Source organism: Lepidochelys olivacea (genome assembly GCF_965140295.1).
Source record: "Lepidochelys olivacea isolate rLepOli2 genome assembly, chromosome: 24".
In the NCBI taxonomy this organism is placed as follows: Eukaryota; Metazoa; Chordata; order Testudines; family Cheloniidae; genus Lepidochelys; species Lepidochelys olivacea.
Window position 1 is genome coordinate 17210745 of NC_140434.1, and position 15841 is coordinate 17226585.

Sequence of the window (15841 nt, forward strand, 5' to 3'; positions counted from 1 at the left end):
TTTTTCTGCAGAAAATGATTGATGAAAGCAATTCCCCCCTCGCCCTTTTCATTGAAATCTTCCCTGGAGAAACCCCCCATTTCCCAATAAGCACTATTAATGAATACTCCTGCTGTCTTTCCACATCAGGTCTTACAAGAGGAATTCAGGGCAGATGAAGAGTCCAGGAGATGAGTCAGAAACAAAGAACAGTGTCTTTTAGGAGCTTACGCTCAAATAAATGGGTTAGTCTCTAAGGTGCCACAAGTCCTCCTTTTCTTTTAGGAGCTAGATTCCAGCAGCGACAGAGAGAGAGATCTAGACCTGACAGAGCTGCTCCGCGGGCATGGGGCAGTGGTAACTTTGGCTGATGCCTCTCTAGAAAAGCATTGTATTTGTGAATTAAGGACATGTGTGTTCATGCTGTAAATCAACAAACTGCACTAAGGAACGCTCCAGATTTTGCGTCACTGGTGCTGCATCCTCCTGGGAAACCAACTTAGCTCAGCACCAAATCTGCCTTTGTTTAACAAAGGGATACAAGAGAACATCTCCTGTGCCAGGTTGACCATACCTGTTCCTCCTCACCCATACCACTCCACACCATCGATTGCTGATCCATGCTGACAGACAGAGGGAGACGGAGCACAGAGTGTCTGCAGAGACTACAAACTCCACCAATCCTAAAAAGAAATTAACTGACCTGCCTCGACTCAAAATTGGCTTCTGCTTCGCAAAGGACCATTGACAAAGCATCCAAAGAAAGGGATGAGAGAGGAAGAGATCATAACCACAGCAGCAAGACAGTGGAAAGTGGAATAGGAAGGGTCTTTGGAGATCACTAACTCTGCACAGTCTGGGATGAAATTAACTAACCTCACACATCAAAATTGGTATCTGTTTGGTCAAGGAATGTCAATTCAAGTCTCTGAGGCAGGGAGTGATAAAGAGAGGGAAATGCCCCCACTGAATGCAGAAAGCCAGAGGGAGACGGGGCCGGGAGTGGTCGGGAAGAAATTAATCAACCACTTTTGCAAAGACTGAGAGGTTCCCAAAGACAACCAAGGATTGAAGAAGGGGAAGGGATGCAAGGGGGGTGATCCAGATGATGGAAGCGGGGTTCTCCTTCAAAACGGGGAGGGGAAGAGAAAGAGATGGCAAGGAGGATCATTTTCTTACCTGTGCCTCAGGTGGCCGTGGCATCGTAGCGTCAATCCTGCGTGCTCGACGTGGCTAACAGAGATGGTCTCTGTCTGGGGCAGGAAGCTGTTCTGATGTGGGTTTTGCTGGGTGGGGGGAAGGTGCAGATGGGGGTTGGGTCCAACAGCCTCTGCAAAGCCTCAGAGGCTTCAGGCATTTCTTGCTGTGATCTGAAAGTCATGTGGTCCCCCCCCACCCCCAGCTCTTGCTGTGCAGAATCAGCACCATGGTTCTAAGAGACAAAGACTGACATCCAGGGCTGTTTTGAGGAGCCCTGCTGGGACACAGCCACGTTCTGGCATGGCCCCGGCCCCTTCTCACCAAGGGAAACAGAGATGGAGGTCATCTTGATTAAGTATTGTGCTGTGGCCCCTGGGAAAACTCCACTGAGGATGACTAGCTTTCTGGGGATTGCCGAGAGCAGACTGTGAAGGAGCCAGGGCTGGCAGTCAGGACTCCTGGGTTCCATGCCTGGTTCTGGGAGGGGAGTGGGGTCTAGTGGGTTAGAGCAGGAAGACTGGGAGTCAGAACTCTGGGGTTCTATCCCTGTCTCCAGGAAGAGGTGAGAACATAGGCACGGAAATGGACAGGTTTTACACTGCTCAAACCCACTAGACCCCACTCCCCTTTGTTTTCTGTAACTACAATGGCTAGAAACAATTTTTTTCAAATGAAAGCTGAGGTTGTTTCCAGGAGCTGGAGGTTATATGAAATATGGCGCGAATCATGATAAAATCATGAAAGGTACCAACACTGCAAATGGCTTATTTGGGAAGAATTACTCTGTTTCACAAAATTGTGAATTTCTCAGAAAAGGCAGATTTCCTTTGGAAAACACATTCATCAAAAATATATTAGCATGCGGGTCAAATTCTCCTTTTTTTTTTCTAGTGACTCATCCTCACCAGAACACGGAGAGAGAGACAGAGAGAGGAAACCAGCTTAACCATGAAAGTTATTTGCCAGGTAATAACCATAGGGGAGCCAAACAAACAAAACAGGGATAATATTAAATCTGACTTAAATTTGATTGCAAAAGTCAGGTTTAGAAAACTATACCTGATCACAGAGGTCAGGGTCAGAAGGCTATACCTAAAAGAGAGAGAGAGAGAGAGCTGGGTTCTTACCATTCTGCGAAGCTGAAATCGATCGGGGGACCCAGGTGTGTGGTAGCTGAGGGTCCGGAGCGCTAGAGACAGGCAGAGCCCACAGCACGATCAGTCAGGAGAAGATGAAGTCCCAATGGAAGCGATGCAGATGTTGGATCCAGGCATCAGAACACTTACTTGAGCGTGGGTCGGGGTTTTTGTAGAGAAACAACAATGGTTCAAGGGAGAATTCTAGATTTGTTGATGTGTAAACAAGGGAGGACACCAAAGCTGTTTTGATCAGGCTAGACCATGGGAGCTGATCATTCCTGGCTATGGGCGGTGTTCCTTGGAGGGAGCTCACATTGCAATTAGGGAGCTGCAGTATTTTGGATACCAATGAAGGATTTATTACTAGAATTGGTCTGATAACTAATGAGCTGGGGGTGTGCAGGCGTGGGTTCATTAACATTTGGAGCAGAGATCCCCCATCATGCAGTGCTTCCCTGCTGTTCTGGTCCCAGAGTTCCCTGAGGTTCTTGCTTTGGAATCTCTGTTCTCCATTCTGTCTGCTAATGGAGATGCCTCCTTGTCCCCTCTTCAATGCAAAAGAGGCTAGGGAAGTTTCTTTAATTCTGTCAACCTTCTCTGGAGGGGTTTAGGTGGGTCTCCCACCGCCTTTTGACTGCTTTTTGTAAGTCTTTCTTCTGATCAGTTTTGGTTCAAGCGGAGGCTGGGGGGGGCGGAGGTCTTTTGTGAGTCAGACAGGCTGGGTACTGCCCCCTGGTTCCCCAAGAAGACAGTGCTGTTAGGTAACAAGTCCACCCGTTGCTGGGGTGCTTGCACTGAGTGAGTATCCCCATCACATCTTTACTCCGTGGTACCAGGTCTGATCTTCCATCCATTGCAGCTGCCGCATCATTCGCTGGATCCAGCAAACCAGTAGAACCAGACCAATTGCTAGTATAATTTGGAAACCAATGATCACCACAATGGGGTGAAGCAGGATATTCAAAAGACGTGTTGCACTGAGGCTCCACCCAAGCAAAGGCTCCCACCAGGAGTGATGGCCTGTGTTGTAGCTGCTAGCCTAGAGATCTCTTGGTTGTGGTGTTGAATCTCGAGTTTGCCATTCTCCCCCAAAGTTCGGAGCTTCAGCAGCTCAGTTTGTAAGGAGGGATGAGTTAATAGTCCCTTTAATGGCAGTGAGACCCATTCTCAGTGAAATGGGGGAAACCTCCTTGTAGAGCTCAGGATTGGCTTTCAATTGTTGTACAGCCCATATAGGCACAGTAAACTTAACATCACAACTAACAATGGTGGTTACATTACCGAAACAGCGATTAACGTACGGCACCATGGGTGGAATCCAATGTCCATTAATCAATACAATATAACAGCTCATTCTTACACACACGTGCATTACCAACATAGACAATAACAGACGGATAACATCGAAGCAACAGTAAGACTTATTCCCAGCTTGTGGGAAGAAGCATTCATCGTGTTCCTCCAATGCTTGGTCTTCACAGATTTAGCCCAAACCTTCTTTTCTCCTACACCTTTATATTTACTGTGTTTCACACATTATCTTTCTGCCAGGCCCATGTGTTAGGATCTCTGGAGTACATTACTGAGTTACCACTAACATGTAATCCCAGTGGGACTACTGGGTGAATTATTCTAATTTCTTTGCCTGCCACAGTTATCAGGAATAACTGCAAGCTTTGCTGGTGGTGACTGTACGAACGTTAACTAGTCTCCACCAGGGCCAGAGGACTAATTCTGTCTCCGTTACATGGGACCGAATCAAGTTGATTGCTTCCATGGGAATTTGTCCTGCTATGGCTTGCTGAATCATTTCCATGATTATGTTCTGGGTGAGAGCCTGAGCTTGCTCACACGCTGAAGTCAATGAGACATTATTCTGGAAGGAAGTCCAGGAAGTATTAGTCTGCAGAAGAGAAGAATTAAGGGGGATTTGATAGCTGCTTTCAACTACCTGAGAGATGGTTCCAGAGAGGATGGTTCTAGACTATTCTCAGTGGTAGAAGAGGACAGGACAAGGAGTAATGGTCTCAAGTTGCAGTGGGGGAGGTTTAGGTTGGATATTAGGAAAAACTTTTTCACTAGGAGGGTGGTGAAACACTGGAATGCGTTACCTAGGGAGGTGGTAGAATCTCCTTCCTTAGAAGTTTTTAAGGTCAGGCTTGACAAAGCCCTGGCTGGGATGATTTAATTGGGTATTGGTCCTGCTTTGAGCAGGGGTTGGACTAGATGACCTCCTGAGGTCCCTTCCAACCCTGATAGTCTATGATTCTAAGGATTGTGCACCAGACAGACATCATTAACTATTCATCTTTTTCTATGAGTCTTTCCCACCCAGATAATACCTTACTTATTAACTGCTGTTCCGCACTTAACTGTTTCAAAGATGCTGTTAACGGGGTTCCCATCTTTTCTATGTTTTCGGTGGCATATGATGGTTTATTAGCCAGAACTTCTATGTTTGTGGTATCAACTAAAGAGATTCCTGTTCCTACAGGTGAAATCCAAACACTTAATTCCCTTTTAACTCTATTTACATGGTCAGCCCCTTGCCACATTCTTACCCATTCATTCCAGCCCTTATGGCTAATTCCAATCAAGGGAGCGGATGCAGGTGCAATGTGAGAGATATTCAGGCCTTCTAAGTGGATGCGACCTTCCTTCAGAGAAGTCTGAGGCTGAAGGACCAAATGTTCTTGTTGTTGTTGATCCAATTTTAACATGTGAGGTCCTGAAACTGGGGCTCTTAAACATCGGAGGGGAGCGAGGTTTGTGATCAGAGGGTCAACATTTAAAACTGGTTTTTGTTTTTGGCCCAATTTCATTCTGTACAATCCAGGGTCATGGGATCCCTCTGAAATGGCAGTGTGTCCATAGAATTTAAACTGAATTGTTGGCATGAGCTTGTCACAATGTCTGCCCTTTAATGGAACTACCCAGTCTTGCTGAGTCTGGTCATTCCAGCTAAAGTCCAATTCAGCGGTTCCCAGTTTACAAGGAACCGTGTGATATTTTTCCTGCTGGCGTGATCAGAGACAGCTGCAGTTCATCTCCAGGTAACGGAGGTGTCTGTGTTCCGACGACAATGATGACACATAGGGGCATAGTTGATCCCCAAACAGCAGAGGAAACCAGGACTATCCTGCACCTTCCGCTACCCAGGAGGCTGTCACTGGGTGTGTTTGATGGTGTACGTCCCTTTCGAGACCACAACGGCTTACAGAAGAATGGGACGGAGCCTGGCGTGGTAACAAAATGTGAGTGACTCCCCGGTGGCACTCTGCGTGCAATTGGCAATGCTTTCCATGGGGCAACCCGAGGAGTTGCCGACAGTGTAGAACCGGTAGCGATGCTGCAGGGCCAGGGGGCTGCTCCCATTCCCATAGAATCCAGACATGTGGCAGAGCAATTTTACTTCCTGGGCTCCAGCTGGCCAGCACCTCCAGAGGCTCAGAGGATCGCAGGTTCAGCATAGAGCCTGGACAGCATCAGACCCCAGACACTTATGAACAGCAGGGTGCTGGTGCACCATTGGGATGTCATGGCTCGTGTTCGGGACCTGTGAGAACAGAGAACAAATTTCCACACTCCCCCCATATATACTGGGGGAGTCTGGGATCAATAGTGCAGAGTGACCGTGAAGCAGTGACCTACGTGAAGGTGCCCATAATAAGTCAAGGACTTCTCTGGCCTTTTCCTGACTCAACATCGGGGTAGGCACTAACAAGCCCACCCAACACATATTTTCCAATGGCCCCGTGCCGTTCCTTCTTGCCGGCAGGATGGAGAAGACAGTTCTACTATTCCTTGGGGGTCAGATGGTTTACCCTTCCACTCTTTGAGCTGTGAGGAATGAAACCATTTCCGCCAGCATTTCCCGTTTTTTCCATTCAGGATTTCTACCTGATAAACGCTGGGGCTGGCCTGATTCACAGTAAAGCAGGGGCCATCCCAGGTGTGTGTCACAGCGTGCTCCTTTGCTGAAAACCTTCTGTCCATCACTGGTTGGCCTAATTCCCATATCAAAGGAGGTTTTCCCCAGTCTAGTTTTTTGTCCAGGTTTTGCTGTACGATGCCTGTCTATGCTGCCACTCGCATGCGCAACGCAGTGATCGTCTCTGCTAACGGTTGTACCCATTCATCTGTTCCCACCTTCCCTTCCCAGGCACTAGGCAGCTCCACTCCCAACGACCAACTTTCAGCCATGCACATTTGCCTTCCAGTCATAACTTTAAAGGGAGTGTACCCATGGATCACCATGGAGCCTCTCTGAGCCATTCAGACGATTGGTAGCTTTTCATCCCCACCCCTCCCTGAGCACTTTACTTGTTTTTTCAAAGCTTCCTTTAGCGTGCGATTGGTTCATTCAACTTGTGCAGAGGACTCGGGGTGTCCAGCTATGTGGAAACGGTGCTTAATGCCGAAAGCCTTACGTAGCTCTTGCAGAACATCTCCCACAAAATGGGATCCCAAATCTGAATCAATTACTCTGGGAATTCCTGTTTTTGAGAAAACCATGTTAAAGAGCTGCTTAGCCGTGACCGAGGCAGGGTTGGTTTTAGTAGGGATGGCGTCCACCCATTGGAGAAGGGATCTGCTATTACCCGGCAGTATTTATTCCCCCTGCTGGTGGTGGGTAAAGGGCCTATGTAATCCATCTGAATCTACCCTCTATGCCCCAATCCATGTTTCTGAACCTGGCCATCAGCATTAATCATGGTGCACTGCAGACAATTATCACACCACAGATCGATATCCGCTCCCATGCCTGGCCACCACCCTGTATCTTTAACCCTGTTTAAGGTACCCCCTTTTCCTCTTTGCCCTTGCTCATGCACAAATGGAATCAGGTCCCCCCGCACCTGGCTGGCGACTATCCAGTGCCTTTGACTACCTGTGTCCACTGCCCACCAGACATTTACAACCTGCTCAACCCTGTATTTTTCTGTGGGATCTTTCCCTATCCTGGCTAAGGACCGGATTTCTGTATCCCCATCTTGACGGGGACTTAAGCCCAAGGTATCTATTCCTTTGCCTAAAGTTTTTCCCTGGGTAGTTACTGCCTCTGTTTGTTTTACCTGGTCTGTGTCTCTAGTGTGGTCACTAGCAGCAGCAGCTTTGGCTAAGGCACCAGCTCGGTTGTTCCAATGTGCCTCTTTGGAGTGATTTTTCTGATGTCCCTTTGTGTGAGTCACCCGGGTGTCTCCAGTTCTTTCCTTGATAACCTGTTTATCAGTGGGTCTCCCTCCGGAGATCCACTGGGGACTTAGAATGTTTACTGATGCTCCAGTGTCCACTGGCAATTGGGCAAATATCCCTGGGTTCCCCACTGTAGCCCTCCCAGTGGGTCTCCCCCATACGTCACACTGAAGTCTTGCAATCAGCTGGAGAGGCCCGCGGGGACCCGGGCATCCCTACTGCTTGGCCGACTCCCTCGAGAGCCTCCACTCAGACAGGGATCTGGTTTTGACAGGGAGTGAGCGTGGGGAATGCACTCCGTACTGGGACAGCGGGAGGAGGCGGGGGGCTCCCTGCATTCACTCTGTTCTCTGCATCACCTGAGACAAAGCATTAATCAGGATGCTGAGGAGCTGACGATCGTATTTTTCCATATCTTCCCCTAACTTCACCAGCTCCATCCAAATCATGGATGGAATTTTCTGAGAATCCATTCTGAGATTTTTCTGGTTTTGTCTGAGAATTTAGTCCTGCATAAGTGCTCTGTACTAATCCAGGTCCCTGATAACGGGCAGTGATAATCCCATTCTCTTCTGTCTGGGGTAATGAATCAGAGAGAGCTGCCAGCCTCTTTCTTCGAATTAAGTAAGCTTCGGGGGCCTCTTCTGGTTTCTGCTCTTCCATTATATATAGTTTCTTAAGGGAAGACGCAGGCAGGAATATTTTAAGAGCACTTACCATCCATTTCTGAGGTCCAGGGGTAGGCCGCCCCCAAGAACCTAAGTCTATGTCCAGAGCATCTGCATCACAAGGAGAGGTGCATGACTGAGCCAATTGGGTTAAGTCCATGCCATCAGCAGAGGGGTGCATTTGCCAAACACGGGGCAGCCATGCCACGGCTGTGTCACGGTTCCGTGGCCCCAGTCTCTCGGCAATAGCCTTGGCCTGACTAGGAGACCACCTTACTACATCCATGACCAGCTCCCTTGTGGAAACAGGGGCAACGTTATGCATGTGTGGCCAGTCGGGGTTCAATGGGTTTCTGGGGTCAGCATCGGGGGTCTCTCTTTTTTCCCCCCCAGAGGGCTCAAAATCGCAATTCTCTCTCAACCTTACAGCCGCTACCCACCCCCACCCATGGGCACTAAATTGGGCACACAATTTACTAATCTCTGCCTCACACTCCTGATGGCCTGCTGCTGCCTTATTCTCATCTGCCAGGAAGTGATTTCCTGCTTTCGCTTCTTCTAACAACATTTGTGTGCGTGTTAACTCTTTCCTGTACTGTTCTGCATCCCTGCCGGCCTGGTCTCTCTCCTCTTGTACATTTATAAGCACAGCCACCAGTCTGAGCTTTTCTGCTATCAGTTCACACTCGTCGGTCTCACATTTCTTCAAACACTGTTGTAACTGCTTGTTCTCCAGCTCCAATTCCTGCCTTCTCTTTACCATTTCAACCCTGTCCAGGCATGCATAAAACAATGCCCATGCAGCAGCCGGCTTAAAGGTTGTGCAATGTTGTTCAAAGCTCAGACTCGCTCCAATCAGGGGACTCTCACCCTTAAAGCACCCCCTTTCCCAGGGGCATTTCCTCTCCTTCATTACCCGTCTCTCTAACCTGTTGGTTTTCTCCTGTCTCAAGTGAGCAGCCAAGGGGTTTTTCCCCAAGCCATCTCTACTTCCCTTATCTCAATAATGATCCCGACCAAAAGCCCTTTCATGCAGTCACATTATTGCTCTAAAATCTTTACTTTTACAGTACAACTCTTGAACAGGGTTGGCTCTAGGCTTTTTGCTGCCCGAAGTGCCAGAATGCCACCCCTTGAAAAGTGGTGTCCCAAGCACGTGCTTGGTTTGCTGGTGCCTAGAGCCGGCCCTGCTCTTTAACTCCTTACTGCACGGTCCTACAGTTATTCTAGGCACGATTCTTAACTTAAAAGTTACAGGACGTTACCAAATATCCGAAGAGAGAGAGAGAGACCTCACTAAAGGAGCTTAGTCTGAAAAAGGAAGAGACAGTTTGCTCAGGTCAGTGCCTCAGTTTCCCCATTCCACAGCAACCACTCAACAAATACCATGTGATTAGGGTCACATGCTGCCCACGTTCCTCCATCAATTTGTTACCAGATTTGCCCGTTACTTTGGGGTCCGCTCATTTATTAGAGCTTATGCTCAAATCAATTTGTTAGTCTCTAAAGTGCCACAAGTCCTCCTTTTCTTTTTGCGGATACAGGCTAACGTGGCTGCTACTCTGAAACCTGAGGGGGGGGGGCTGTAATGCTATCCACGTACTGCTTGTGTTCTCATACGGAGCTCTGCTTCTCCCTGCTGCTCGGCCCTCCCAATGGCGCTGTCCTGCCGGACCTCGGTTCCCCAGGGCTGGGTTCTTGCAGCCCCAGAATCAGAGGCACACACACACATTAACAGAGCCCATCTGAGAGGACCGGGTTAATCAGCACTCCCAAGCTGACCCCTTAGATGTCCCTGGACTCAGCAGGCCGGGTCGAGCAGCATTTCCAAACTGTCAGGCTCATATGCCCCTGGACTCAGCACATCTCTATCCCCACTTTCATGTACAATTGTTCTGGTTGTAACCCACTTGATGAGCAAACCCCACAGGATTTTTGGGCGCTGCAGGGATCTTAAGCTTAGGTACGAGGAGCGTTGCTGCAGAGCGAATGAGGAAACCAAAAACCACCCACGAGGGGGAGCGAGAGAGAGAGAGAGGGGCAACCAACTTAATCATGAAAGTTATTTATTGCCAGGTAATAATCATAGGGGAGCCAAAACAAACAAAACTGTGCTACTATTAAATCTAACTTAAATTTGATTGCAAAAGTAATGTTTAGAAAACTATAACTGATCACACAAGTCAGGGTCAGAAGGCTATACCTAAAAGAGAGAGAGAGAGAGAGCTGGGTTCTTACCACTCTGTGAAGCTTGAATCGATCGGGGGACCCAGGTGTTGGTGGTAGCTGAGGGTCCGGCGTGCTGGAGACAGGCAGAGCCCCCAGCACAATCAGTCAGGAGAAGATGAAGTCCCAATGGAAGTGATGCAGATTTTGGATCCAGGCATCAGAACACTTACTTGAGCGTGGGTCGGGGATTTTCCAGAGAAACAACAATGGTTCAAGGGAGAACTCGAGATTTGTTGATGTGTAAACAAGGGAGGACACCAAAGCTGTTTTGATCAGGCTAGACCATGGGAGCTGATCATTCCTGGCTATGGGCGGTGTTCCTTGGAGGGAGCTCACAATGCAATTAGGGAGCTGCAGTATTTTGGATACCAATGAAGGATTTATTACTAGAATTGGTCTGATAACTAATGAGCTGGGGGTGTGCAGGCGTGGGTTCATTAACATCTGGAGCAGAGATCCCCCATCATGCAGTGCTTCCCTGCTGTTCTGGTCCCAGAGTTCCCTGCGGTTCTTGCCTTGGAATCTCTGTTCTCCATTCTGTCTGCTAATGGAGATGCCTCCTTGTCCCCTCTTCAATGCAAATGAGGCTAGTGGAGTTTCCTTAATCCTGTCACCCTTGTCCCAGGGGTTTAGGTGTGTCTCCCACGGCCTTTTCATTGCTTTTTGTGAGTCTTTCTTCTGATTGGTTTTGGTTCAAGCAGAGGTTGGGGGGGGGTCTTTCATGAGTCAGAGAGGCTGGGTACTGCACCCTGGTTCCCCAAGAACACAGAGCTGATAGGTAACATGATAATGTACATCTTTCTGGTGCTCTTTGGCCTGACCTTCCTCGCCGGGATGTTTTTGAATGACTACATCATCTTCCTCCCTGGCTTCTTCATGGAGAGGATGGTCAACATCTTCCGGGTCCTCAGCTTGGCCATGCACCTCCTTCTCAGGGCTTAATAGATAGACTGTGGCAGGCAGTGCTTAACAATGAGGGTAATTAATCACTGGAGCCATCTACCAAGAATTGCAATGGATTCTCCATCACTGGCAAATTATAGATCAAGATTGGATGCTTTTCTGAAAGATAAACACTAGACATAATTTTTTAGAAAATTCTATGGCCTGTGTTATCCAGGAGGTCAGACTATATGAGCACAATGATCCTTTCTGGCCTTGGACTCCTGGGTTCTTTCCTGGATATGGAAAAGAGGGGGGCTAGTGGGTCAGAGCAGGGGCACTGGGCATCAGTTCCAAAGATTTTATCATCTAAACAGGCAAATGCACAATTTTTTTACAGCATCGGAAACTCCTGATCTGAAGTCCTGGCTTACAGGCTGGGAACTGAACTCCTGACCCCAGCGGGCTGACTCTCCTTAATCCTGTGAACAACTGTAAATTGGGGGAAGTGGCAGGTTCTGCTTCTCTTTCCCTGCTGTTTCCTCTTTTAGGAAAAACAGAGCCAGAATCAATGTTAAAACTGAGGCCTTTATTGTTTGCCTCAAGCAGGATTCCATCCAAGCTAGGTGATAGCTCCAGGAGGGGAGTGGGGTGTAGTGAATGGAGCAGGGGGGTCTGGGAGCCAGGACTCCTGGGTTCTATCCCCAGCTCAGGGGAGGGGAGTGGGGTCTAGTTGGTTAGATTGCGGGGAGGGGTGGGGAGAATAGGAGCCAGGACTCCTGGTTCTATCCTCAGCTTGGGGAAGGGAGAGGTGAGTAGCCTGATCATAATGGGGGCAATTCCACCTCTGACCTACTGCTCTCCTGGTTCTTGTTGGGGAGGGTGGCCTGGACCTCAGCCTCACTGAAGGCCCTCTGGAAGGCCAAGACCACGGAGAGCCACAGTGTGTCCTTGCAGCCCCAGCCCATGAAGGCGTACAGGGCAGGGTTGAGGCAGCTATTCAGGTAGGCCAAGGGAAGTGCGACATCATGGAGAACCTGTATTGCTGGAGTCACCCCCTTTGCCAACATGGCCAATAGGGTGGAGAGGTGGTAGGGGAACCAGCAGAGGAAGAAGGCCGTCACCACGGCCACCATGATCTTGTAGGGCCTGCCAGAGCGGACGACATGGTTCCTCATCAGTTTGGCAGTGATGACTCCGTAGCAGGTCAGGATGATGGCAAATGGCACCAGGAACCCAGTCACAAAGCAGGTGAGCACCATGGCCCAGTGTCGATGCTCCCACAATGTGGCCACCTCCTCCCTAGTGAAGTTCCCCACTGGGATGTAGTTGTTGTAGCAGATGGTGATGTCCCCCTCAAGCGGGAAGCTCCTAATGTCCCGGAAAACTATATATGGTGTGCTGAGAGCCAGAGCTGCAAGCCAAACAGCCGCAGCTACCCAGAAAGCCAGCCGGGGCGAGCGGTGGTTGTGGGCCCAGACCGACCAGGCCACGGAGATGCAGCGGTCGGCGCTGATGACGGTGAGGAGGAAGACACTGGCGAAGAGGTTGAGGAAGGACACTGCGCTGTGGATCTTACACAGTGTCTGGCCAAAGGGCCAGTGGAAGTTCAGCGCTGCATAGGCCACCTCCATGGAGAGGAAGGAGGTGAAGATGAAGTCGGCCACAGCCAGGTTGAGGTACCAGATAGAGACCACCGTCTTCGTCATCCAGAAGCTAGCGATGAAGATAACCAGGCCATTGCCCACTACTCCGAGTAGGAATCCCAGACTGAAGAGGACGGCAAAGAGAACTCCTCTCCATTCATGCTGGGCTCCACCCTCTTCTCCATGCTGGTAGGGATTCCCGAAGAAGGGGTGTAAGGTGCTGTTCACATATGGAAAGGCGGGGTGGGCCCAGCGGGACTGGAAGGGCGTGGTCTCCTCCATCCTACAACAACCAAACCCAGATCCACTGTCACCATTCGCACCGCTGGGGCGAGAGAGCAGGGAGTTAAAAGAGCTGGGCAGAAAACTTTTTTCCCCAATGCCACTTTTTTCAACTTTTGAAAAATTGTTCCATCCTGAATTGGAGCCAAATCTTGAAATCTCAATATTTTAATGGACCAAAAACCAAAAATCGGTTCAGGATAATCATAGATTCCAAGGCCAGAAGGCACCATTGTGATAATCTAGTCTGACCTTTACGACACAGGCCAGAGAACGTCACCAAATTAATTCCTGTTTGAACTAGAGCAGATATCTTAAAAACAATCCCACCCTGCTACCAAAATTGCCCACGGTGGAGAATCCACCCTCATCAAAACCCTCTGTTCTGACCATTTCTAAATGTGGCATTTTCAGTTCCACCCGCCTTTTTATTTCTTTTAAATTGTTTTTACAAATAATAATTAGCTTAATTTTTCCCAAACAAAAAAGCGGTTTTGGAATAATTGGATTTTTTCATCTGCCCTGTCACAACTTTTTTCCCAAAAAACTTTTTTGGGGTCAGGAAACTGGTGAAATTCCCAGAAAAACTTTGATGTCAATGAATCAGGTGTTTTAGACATGAAACCATCTTGTCAAAAGTTTCCTGACCAGCTCTGGAGATAAGTAGAGTGAGACAAGGTGAAAAACCTTCCCCTTTCTTCCCCTGGCAGAGGGAATGGGGCATTCCCTTTCCTGGGGGGCAGGATTTCCCCTTTTGTCTCCTGGAGGGGTGGATCTGCTTCCTCCCCCTCTCCTCTCCCCCATACTGCCTGCTAATTGGCAACCACTTCCCCACGCCCTCCGCTGATTGGCCACATGTCAATGACACTCAATAACTGGCTGCAGGATACCGAGAGATAAAAGTGGGGGGAGTTTCTGGGGCAGGAGCTGGTCCAATCCAGTTCTGACCAGACCAATCAGGGTGGGGGGTAGGAGAGGGAGGAGCCAACCCAGGCCACACCCCCACAGACTGAAGTGGGGTGCAGCTGTGCTGATGTGGGAATAGGGTTGGGGTGGTTATGTGGGGTGGGAATAGGACATCTCCCATCCAGGGCTGGAGCAGCTGGATATGGGGGTAGCACCTCCTTGTTGGTGGGTATCAGGGGCCAGCAGGCTCCATCCACAGCCACCTCCCAGGGTCTGCTGGTCCGTTCCCAAATCTTCCCAGATTCAGCCCAGCTGTTGCCCCGACCGCACCCTCTGCGGAGCCGCAGCCCCATCAGCTTCCTGGGGGATCCACCGGCTCCGTCGGGGGCAGGCTGGGGTATTGGGGGACTCCTCACAAGAGGGACCCTGCCTGGGGAGGGGAGGTGGGAGGGACCCGGGGCTGAGTTGGAGGGATCCGAGCCTTTCCTTACCCCGGTCTCAGAGGGACGTCTCTCTGCGGATCTCCAGAGCTGGTCTCCTCCCGTGGCCCCGGCAGGTTGCACTCTGGCCAGGCTGGGAAGCTTGGAGGAGTCATGGGAAGGGGAAGGAGGAGAAGGGGGTTGGGCCTGGGGCTGCCTCAGTACTTTCATTTCCTCTGGTGATTTGTTGCTAGCAAAGGGATCAGACAGCTTCTCAGGACTGCCCTGCACTCCCAACCTCTGGTATTATTCTCAGCTCCCTGTTTGCTTTTTATCATGCTCCCCCTCCTTATCCCATGTAGACTTCACACCCCTCCCAGAATGGGGGAGAGAACCCAGAAGTCCCGGCTCCCACCCTTACCTCTGTTCTAACTCATTAGACCACATTCCCCTCCTACACCATGGGAGAGACCCCAGGAGTCCTGACTCTTTCTCGTTCTATCCCTGCTCCCTTTAGCAAGAAGCAACCCCCTCTGCTTCTCCCACCCCACTTGGACCATCCCCATTGTCTCTCTGCTCTTCCTCTACCTACCAGTCCTTCAGGAACTCAGTTCTCTGGCTTAGGCTCATAGTGGAGGCCGGAATACCAAGCTCTAGGGCAGCACAAAGGGGCATTAAATGAGGGAGCAGGATACCAGTCTATATAGGCCCATGGGACTGATCTGCTATAGCGGAGTTGGGGGAGACACCAGGTTACATGGGCCTCTGGGTCTGTTCCAATGATGCCCACCATCCCTGCACTCTAACCTACTAGATCCCACTCCCTTCCCAGAGCTGGAATAGAACCCAGGAGTCCTGGGTCCCAGCACCCCCTGCTCTAACCCACTCGACCCCACTCCCCTCCCAGATCTAGGGTTGCCAACTTTCTACTCAAACAAAACTGAACACCCTTGCCCCACTCCTTGCCCCACCTCTTCTCCGAGGCCCCGCCCCCCACTCACTCCATCCCCCCTCCCTCTGTCGCTCTCTCTCTCTCCCACCCTCATTCACTCACTCGCTAATTTTCACCAGGTTGGCTCAGGGGGTTGGGGTGTGGGCTCTGGCCGGGGGTGCGGCCTCCGGGGTGGGGCCAGAAATGAGGAGTTCAGGGTGTAGAAGGCGGCTCCAGGCTGAGGCAGTGGGTTGGGATGCAGGAAGGAGTGAGGGCTCTGGCTGGGGGTGCGGACTCTTGGGTGGGGCAGGGGATGAGGGGTTTGGGGTTCCCGACCATTGGGAGCTAAGGAGCTGGCGCTCGG

The 15841-nt window shown here is 50.1% G+C and overlaps 1 pseudogene across 1 annotated transcript; it reads right to left on the reverse strand.

The window, feature by feature from the left end:
• Positions 1-11819: 11819 nt before the first annotated feature.
• LOC311512733 (chemerin-like receptor 1 pseudogene) lies at positions 11820-14665 on the reverse strand (annotated as a pseudogene). The gene is made up of 2 exons (XR_014714639.1): positions 14619-14665; positions 11820-13222 (listed from the first exon to the last, which is right to left on the reverse strand). The product of XR_014714639.1 is annotated as a chemerin-like receptor 1 pseudogene (transcript).
• Between the last annotated feature and the right edge of the window lie 1176 nt (positions 14666-15841).